Here is a 7,450-nt window from a genome sequence, read left to right on the forward strand (position 1 = left end):
TCCGATGAGTGATGACCATCAAACTAGCTACCATTTATTGTTCAATTATTTGAGATACTGTTCTTTTTTTACTCATAGTAATTACTTGAGATACACGGTGCATTTCATTTGAGTTACAGTGTTACACAATTATTAAAAAAATAATTTAGTGTATTAATTTTTTTAAAAGAGACATATCACTATAATTAAAATACACTAAATATTGATATTTAAAATTTAAAGAATATTAATTATATTAATTTTATTTACTCAAATATTTTTATCAATTATAACTAATGGATAAATATCATAAATTAAAATATGATAAATAATAATATATTAATAAAAAATATTATTAATATTGTATTACAATTGTAAAAAATAATCTGAGATAGAAAAGAGACAAATAAAATATTTATTGTGAGATATATCAAATATTTAATTAATTAATTTAGTTGACATTACTATATATTGCAAAGTAAAACATAACATGTGTGTTTGTTGGGGAGGAAGATTGACCCAACAACAAAATTAGTCCGAGGAAATAAATTAATTAAAGATGGTTGAAGAGAGAAATTTGGTTAAGAATTACAGTCACTTGAAACATCTGGATTTGATCGGTCATATGATTCATTATCAGTTAGGCAAACGTGAATATTAATTGCGTTTGCATCTCCATTGACCTATTAACATTAAAATAAATAGGAAAATATTTTTAAGGGGGTAACTGAATAATTTTGGATTGTAATTAGAAGAAAATAAAATCCAAAACAAAACCCAGCGTAAGGGGGTAACTGAATATCAAAGTATTGCAAAGCGTAAGTGCATGCACCAGCGGTAAGCAGCATCATTCTCCATCTTGTTCCATTTACAAAAGAAAATAATTAAAAAATATCAAATTTAATTGTTTTAATTTTTATATATATATACTGATTGAAAATTGTAGGATATTAAATATACATTAATAAAATTTTAAAAAGCAAATATATTAAATAAATAAAAAATAATTTAAATAAAAATAAACATTAACAACATAATTTTTTTATATAAAATTGAAAAATTTACAGAATTGAAGAGAGTAGTAATAAAGAGAAGCTTCCGGTGCAAACTTATGATGTCAGTCAAGGGATTGGTTGGAACTTGGAGCCTCACAAAATAGGGACTCATTCTTTCTACCCCTTTCCTTCAATATTTATTTTTTCATCACTTATTGCGTCTTCGGATAACTTTTTTATTTTAATAAAAGAATATTTATATTTTACGTTTTATATTTTTAATACTAAATCTGATTTTATATATATAACTCTTTTGAAAGATTTATCGGTCTTTTTATAAGTTTTTATTTAAATTTTGAACTGTGTTAATTATTTATTTATTAACTTATCTTTAATTAATTTATATTTTTTTTGGCAATTAATAATAAATATTATTATAAAATATTAATTGATTATCTCTCTTAAAAGATAAATTATAAAAATAATATCAATTATCAACACAAATAATACAACTATCAATTTATGTGATTTGATTAATAAAATGGAACCTATATTTAAAGATAGAGGTAGCATTAACCAATATTCTTTGTCACTATATATGTCTAAAATAGTACCACAAAAAATAATTGCACAAGCATGCCAATTTTGGCGTGAATATGTTGAGCACGATTGATATTGATATTGAAGAAAAGAGAAGAGCAAGTATGAATCTGTGTACTGATCATTGCAACTTGCAAGTGGACCAAGGAGCCATAGCTATGAAAAATACTTTTCAATGCACCAAATACAAATTTTATTTTATTATATTAGGAATGATACTGCAAGAAGAACTAGGATGTGCTGATCTTCTTCACTGTACTATAGTATATGCCATATCTCCCTCACTCAATTATTAATCTGCAGGCTCGTATACATATAAGACATACAAGTACTATTAGATAAGATAAGAAATAGGTCTTCCAATTTTTCTTTCAATTTATTGATATCATCATTTTTGGGACTCTAATTTTATGAACAGTACAAGTGTAGAAGATTCCTTCGGACTATATAAAATGATAGATATAAGTATTTAATCAATTATTCATTTGTTCATAGGTTCAATATTTCTTAGTCGTAAGTATGAAATATATATATTGAGAGAGAAAATCAATCATTTAAATATATGTCAATTATTTTGAGTGATTAAAACCAATACTTTAAATAAAAAAATGAAAGGTGGAGAACAAGGAAAACATAAAAAAGGAAAGAAAAGCAAATGCAATGAAGAGGAGCTGAATATTAACTGGTTGTTGTTGGATGAAGATTTTGGTGGATAATATTGTTATAATATTTTAAAAATTGAAAATTTATTAAACATAATTATTATTTTCTACGAAATTACTCCTTAAATAAGGTATAAATATTTTCTTTATTTTCATCTCTTCTCCTTCCTCAAAGTCTTCTCCCTCTCTTTTCCTATCCAAACTTTCAAATAGATTCTAATATATGTGAAATATTCAAATCATTACTCATTGTAAAATTGTGGAAGTAATCAAAGTTTTGAGATAAAAATAAAAAATAAAAATAAAAGAGCAACTATTAAGAAAAGAGAAATTACTTCATATTGGAGCGGATGTTAATAGTCCCTCTATTCATTTTTATAAGCTAGTATTTTTCTTCATATATAAATATTAAGAAAAATAAAATGTGAATTTAATGTGTACCTATTTTTTTGTGTAAGTGTTCCTAATAAATTTTTTATATTTAAGATAAATTAATACTATTAATAATGATTATAGAAAAATAATAACAAATACATCTAATAATTTTATAAAAAAATAATCTAATAAATTGAATTGGGTTGTCGCCATTTTCCAAAGCAAATGACAGCCCTTAGTTATAAAAAAAAGTTTTAAATATCTTTTTAGTTCTTGCAAATATATTTGGTTTTGATTTTAGTCTATGTAATTTTTTATTTATTTATATTCTTGCAAATTTAGCAAGTTTTAAAAATGTCATTTATTAATTTTTTTTAATAAAAAAATAGTGATTTGAAGATGGAAAAATTAGAGTTGAAGGTTGTTGGGTTTTTATTAAAAAATTTGAGATTGAAGATGAAAATTATTGAGTTTTTATTATTTAATTGGTTTATTAATTAATTAGTTTTAAGTTTTTAATTAAATAATTAAATGATTTAATAAAATGAATTTTAATTTTAAATATTAAATATTGTCTAATCAACAACAATTACACAGTCACCATGTATCATTTCATACATAATTAGTCATGTTACTATTTTTTTACTAAAAAAGATTCATAAAGTACTTTTTTAAAATTTGTTAAAAATTTGCAAATATATAAATCAAACAGAAAAAAATTCCAGGGACTAAGATCAAAATAAAATATATTTGTAAGGACAAAAAATATATTTAAAAAAAATAAATTTAAAAATATTAATTAGGAACATAGAGAATTTAGTAGTAATTAATTATTAATCAATTATTTAATTATATATTATAATATTTGTAGCAATCATAGAAATAACAATCATTATAGTACATTTTTTAAAGGGGAAAGTGAAATTTATTCTTAATTGAAGTAATACTAATGACCATTGGACTGCATAAAATACTTCTCATGCTTGATATGGGCATAAACGAGTTAAATTCTTTATGGCCCGAGTTGGAAGACTACCTTAGCATGTATAGGTGAAAAACCAAGTAACTTTAAAACAGAAACCTTAACCCCTAAATCTTGAGCTCTACTCTTTCATTAACCAAAGACTCTAGAGTTCCACATAAAAATAACCATTTTACAACTTTTCTATGAAAATTGAATTTCATCCCTCGATATTATTAAGCCAACATGGGCATTTTGTTTCACACTTTAAATGTGTATACTATTGTAAACTGATTTGATATAAGGGACCCCAAGAATTTGGCTACTTTGTCTATTTCACATATTTAATAGTCTATGACTTTTGCATATAGCCAATAACAAAATTGCATATAGATTAAGAAGCAGTCATTCGAAATGAGTGATAGCAAACTTACAATTTAGGGATACATTATTTTCTTCAAATTAGCTGTCACAAACTCCAAAATTTAATTCCATTCTTCTAATTAGCTATCTCAAGGTCTAATCCATCACATGTTAATTCAGATATTTTTAGTGTAAATTAAATCTATATTTAATTTCATGATGAATTTTTTAGAATCATATAAAATGCTATAATTTTACAAAAACTACAATTTATGTTTTTACGTAATCATAATAATTTAATGTAATTCAGACAAACCCACCAAAATACCAAATCTGTATTATGACATTTTATTTTAAATTTACTTGCAAGCTAAAATGTGATTCATCATTGTTGGATATGCGGGGAAGTTTGGTTTACTATATGAGCCACACTTCCGCTTCCTATTTTAACTTTTTATTTCATCTCCTTTACCACTAACTAAGTATGTAAGTATGAGGAAGTAAAACATCCATGTTTTTTATTATTATTATTATTATTATTATTATTATTATTATTATTATTATTATTATTATTGTTTGAGTGGATGAACAAAATTAGGTGCTGACACAACAAATGTAGAAAGAAAGGAAGATGATAGAATGAAAGTGAAGAGTGAGGGGATTGTGACTTGAACCAAAATAAAGTGGTACGAAAAGCTGTTAGATGGCCCATTAGGTGTGATAATGGAAGTTGTTCTCATCCTCTCGGACTACTTCCTACTCTTGTCACTCCCAAATTATTTATTTTTGTTCACCTTTTCCCTTCCTTTCCTAATTATATGTTGCTTCAAGCTGCAAATGGCACCATAAATTTGCAAGTAAAGCATTACTTAAACTAATCACTATTTATTGTGATCACATGACTCACACTGCCTTCTTTCGAGGCATTATCTTATTAACTCACGTTTTATTCACTAAGCTTGCAACATTTCTAAATTATTATATTTTATATTTTAAAGAATTAAAATATGTTAAAAAATTAGTTTCAATATTTTTTTATTTTCTTTTTTCAATTTAGGTATGTTTATTTTGTTTAGAGATTTATTTATTAATAGGAATAAACTTAATATACTAGAGTTTACAACACTCTTGTACATAAACCACTTCTACTAAATTTTAGTAGTTTTTTTATAGATGTATCTTTTAGGTACATAATAATTCACTCATATTTGATATAAAGATTCACATTATTACGAGAGAAGCTTCTCAAGACTCAAAAATAACAATGAAATTTATATATTAACCACCAATAAAATGCTCATATTAATTGCAAAATTCAATCATTAATCATTGTAGGATTTAAGTAAATCATTATTAACCGGATCAATATACACATCGATTTTACCAAATTAAAAACTTTGCTCTTGTATCACGATTATATCTTTAAACTATCTCGTTTAATTTAATTTTTATATTTTTAATGATATAATTTAGTAGTAATGAAACAAAAATAGAACAATCAATTATAAACGGTGTTCAATTGATCAATGCCACCACGAGACATAATTTGAAATATATATGAGTGAATATATGCAACATAAACCTTGAATTTGCAACTATAACCCACATTCCTCTGTTAAGTCTTAACGTTAAACGCGATGTCATGTTATGTTAATTGACATTCGAATGTATTTGATAGATGTAAAGTAAAAATTTGAACCATCCAATTATAATTGAACAACTCTAGTGTACCGAATGCATTGTAAATAATCCAAATACCATCTTGAGTTGCTAATCATGAAACCACTCTATTGTCTTCTAGGTAGACTTGTACAAAATAACCAATCAAACATCCATATCTGATTTTAGAAAATCAGGTATTTATATTATAGTTTTTAATCCATCTATATAATTTAGACATGCTTATCAATTTTTTAATTGGTTGTTAATTTAGATGTCAATATATATATATATATAAATTATTTTGTATTTTTTTGGTTAAAATTTCTAAAAAAGTATTTGAATTTTTTTCTAAAATGATTTTAATAGAAAATAATCTTGTTTTTAATTTTTCGAAAAATAAATTAAAATGTGTATCTAAATCATTTTATAAATAACCCCAATATTTTTTAAATCTTTAAAAAAAAATTATAAAAAAGAAATCGAAATTTTTATTTTAGAAAAATATTAATTGTAATAGTGATTATTAATAGAATTGATTTTTAACTGGTTTCTGTAAAATGAAACAGATACGATGTTGATGAACAACTCTAGAGCTATGTATCACCACGCGTTGATTCGACGGCCAGTGTTTTAGTGCGGTGTAAGCAACGCGCCACATGTCTTTGATACTGTCTCGCCAATTCCCAGGTAAGAAAAACGGATACCAATACCAATCAATCAAGAAAGAAGGAGACTAATTCTGCATTTATCCACGTCACGTGACGCGTCACCAACTGACATGTCAGATCTGAAGCTTATTGATTTGCCACGTGGAACACCTCACGTGGGTGAAGACGTAAGTTGGACCGTGTTCTTGTCAATTATCCGGGGCCCCATCAAGATAGATACCCCATCACCTAAATACAAATGCTCCCATTCCCTTCTTCTTTGTGTTCGCAATTCGTATTACGTTACCCGTTGTTGCTTAATTTACGTTTATGTATGTTATTATTTCATTAAATAACTACCATTGAAATGACGATAATTCTATAGGGTGACGTAGTTTTTTACAACTTTGATGGATAATAGCATCAATTAATTACTCTTTTACAATCAATGTTATTTTAATATAAATGTCATTCTTAATTTTGATACAACTGTAATTAATTTTGTTTTATTATTTATTTATAAACTTTTAAAGTATAATTATATTTGGTATAAACAGTAGTGAAAAATTAATTGATGTTAGAATGGAAAGTTTGACAAAATTAGCAAATGATTAGTTAATCTTGATCGATGTTGATTAGTAGTAAGATTTGATTACGGAGTGAAAGGGCGTCTCCGTTTTGCCGCGAACGGACAATCTCACGTGGCGGTCATATCAGTGGGGCCCAAAGGCCACAGAGTCTGGGTATAGAGACACATCCCTCTATTATCAAGTATTAAGTCTAATCTTAATAATTTAAAGTGTTCACATACTCTTTCTTTATTCTTTTATTATTGTGAAAATAGAATTTAAAATATAATTTGTCCACTTTATATATACCCCAGTGAGTCACTCATTTTGCAGTTGAACCTTAACTACGTTTGATTTATATCCTAGTCGCATATTTGTGCAACTTCACCTCTCACCATGACGGTGCATCATTGACCCAACTTTGCTTTCCTCTGAAGTATTCTTCTTCCCTCTGCAGCTACCAAAACTGAACCACACATCCTATCATTTTCTGTTTCAACAACAAACTAACAATATTACCTCTTACCTAATCATAATTATTATTAGTATTAAGAATATATAAATAAACACAAACATGTTGCACTGTATGAATAATAATAGTAGTTCGGGGAATCTAGCAGCTGATAGTTGCTCTTCC

This window comes from Cicer arietinum, chromosome 5, assembly GCF_000331145.2.
Source record: "Cicer arietinum cultivar CDC Frontier isolate Library 1 chromosome 5, Cicar.CDCFrontier_v2.0, whole genome shotgun sequence".
NCBI classification, from domain to species: Eukaryota; Viridiplantae; Streptophyta; class Magnoliopsida; order Fabales; family Fabaceae; genus Cicer; species Cicer arietinum.